Genomic DNA, 2,599 nt, shown 5'->3' on the forward strand with positions numbered 1-2,599 from the left:
GCACGTGCCCTGACCAGGGCTGGGGATCGAGCCTGTAACCGAGGTTTGTGCCCTTGACCAGAATCGAACCCAGGACCCTTCAGTCCGAGGGCCGATGCTCTATCCACTGAGCCACGCTGGCCGGGCCAGATACGACCTTTTAGATGAGGCTCTGGCCCTGGGTCACTATAAGGCAGCCCTGGGAGAGAAACCACATGAAAAATCTGAGACCGCACACCCAGGACAACGGCCATGCGAGCTCAAGTCGGTAAAAAATATTCCGCGCCATTGATTTTTCTAAGAAAAAATCGGTTCTGTTTCCCCGGGCCTGCCTATTGATCCGCAGCCCGCAGAAGTAATGAAGAAGCACCGCCATCGATCAGGCCAAAGGGCGCGTTCCTCCATGAGACCGTGCAGCGCAGCCACAGCCACAGCCGCCCGCCAGGGACGCGGGGACTCCCCAGACGCCCTCGGAGCGTGAGCAACCTTCTCCGACGCGAGATTTATCTCTATCGGCATAAACATAACAAATGGAGCCCCGGTGACGCCTCCGAAAGCCCGGAATACATCACATCAGTCACCACGCAGCACACGGGACCCAATTTGCAAAAAGGAAAAAAAAAAAGCAAAAGAGAAACTGCATTTTTTAACCCGAGTGCATTAGCTCCCCCCCGTCCTTGCTTAATTAGGATAATATTTTACTCCTCAGCGCCCACCGGGGTTTTCTTCCTTGTACGTTCTCTGTCCTCCCCGCCGCCCAGCGGATCTGGTTCAGGCGTCTTAGAAGGTGTTTCTGCTTCTGCGGTGAAGACTGAGGACAGGCAGCTGGAATGGCAGGTTGATAATTCCGAGGAGAGTTAGCATCGCGACCTCATCCTTAAAGAATAATACATGGGAGGCGATGTGCACCTGCAGGGAGAAAGGCTGCCGACCCCTGGGCGGCATTTGCTTTGCAAAGAAGAGCTCCCCGCCCCCGAGTCCCCATCTGAGCTGCTGCTAATTTCAGATGCATCATTTGCATTTTGCCTTTACACCCGAGGACACTGCCCAGGGCCCGTTCTGAGCAGAGGCTGTGCAGGCCCATCCCACCGCTTTGAACGAATTTAGGAGGCAGCTGTCTCCGGGGCTGACCCGTCTGCACCCTCTCGGGGGAAGCTGGCTGCTGCGGCTGGCGGAGTGGGGGTGCCTGGTGCAGGATGAGGTTGTCAAGGTCAGTGGGGACCGGATGCAAAGAGATTGCCTGAGGGCACTGGGGAGCCAGGGAGAGTTTTTTTTTCCCGAGGGGAGGGAAGTGACCAGATGTGTGGCTTTACAGCCATCGCTGGTGACAGTGCAGAATTGCAGTCCTCAGCCCCCTTGTTAGTGCAGATGATGGTGATGATAGCCACACAATGGACCAAGCTGTGCTCCAAGTTGTATTCGGAGCAACTCATTTACTACACCAACCCTACAAGGGAGGTGCTGTTATGCTCCCATTTTACAGATGAGGAAACTGAGGCACACGCGGAAAGCTCTCACCTTCACATGAACCAGACGCTGCCGGTCAGGTGTGGAGTCCCCTCCTTTCAAGTCCCAGAGATGCGTGTGATGCCTGTGACAGAGGAACAGTAACCTGGACTCGGTGCCGATTTGAATTCTGGAAAGCAAAGCATTCTGGGGAAATGCAGCCATTAGTGAACGTCGGCGTGTGCGCACCTTCCTGGGTTAAGAGGAACCGGCGTGTCACGGCTTCAAAGCCCAGTGTGGAGCGTGGTGTGGAGGTGGGAGAGCTGCAGGGAGCCAGGCGGGGGGACGGTGCCCGCCTGGCATGGAGGGGGAGGTGTCCACCCAGTAACCCGGTGGGTGGTGGTGCCGTGCAGAACCGGGCGTGTACTGTGTGCAGGTGTTTATGCCGTGACTGCACCAGCGTTTCCCGGGCACCTCCTCGGGGCAGCGCTCCTCCGTGCTGGGGACTGGGCCACGGCAGTCACAGGCCGGGAGCTCGGGCAGGTGAGGACGGTGTGCAGGTGGCGCGCGGTGACTGCACCTGTGACGCTGGCGGCCTGGCTCCCTCAGGCGGTGCCACACGGTGGCTGCGGGGCGGGGGTGGGGTTTCCTTTCGATGTGGCTACAGCTTCACAGGAAAAGCTCGTGGACATGAAGGCCTTGTCGGGATAAAACTTGAGCTCGGACGGGGACCGGCCTTGAACTCAATTTGTCTCCAGTTCTTTAATGGAGAAGCTGAGAGAACCTCGCAGCCCAGAGGGAGTTAAGACTCCAGTTCCTGCCCTAATCAGTTTGGCTCAGTGGATAGAGCCTCGGCCTGCAGACTCAAGGGTCCCAGGTTCGATTCCGGTCAGGGGCATGTACCTTGGTTGCAGGCACATCCCCAGTGGGGAGTGTGCAGGAGGCAGCTGATGGATGTTTCTCTCTCATTGATGTTTCTAACTCTATCCCTCTCCCTTCCTCTCTGTAAAAAATCAATAAAATATATTTTTAAAAAAAGACTCCAGTTCCTCGTTCAGCCTTTCAGTGCAGCCCCGTCCACGCGCGGCTGCAGCTCTGGGTTCGGCTTTTCTTCCTGGTCAGGACCCACAGCACCTCCTCCCCGGCCTCAGCCTCTGCGCCTTTGGCTCTGACC

This window comes from Myotis brandtii, unplaced genomic scaffold (genome assembly GCF_000412655.1).
Source record: "Myotis brandtii unplaced genomic scaffold, ASM41265v1 scaffold825, whole genome shotgun sequence".
NCBI lineage: Eukaryota > Metazoa > Chordata > Mammalia > Chiroptera > Vespertilionidae > Myotis > Myotis brandtii.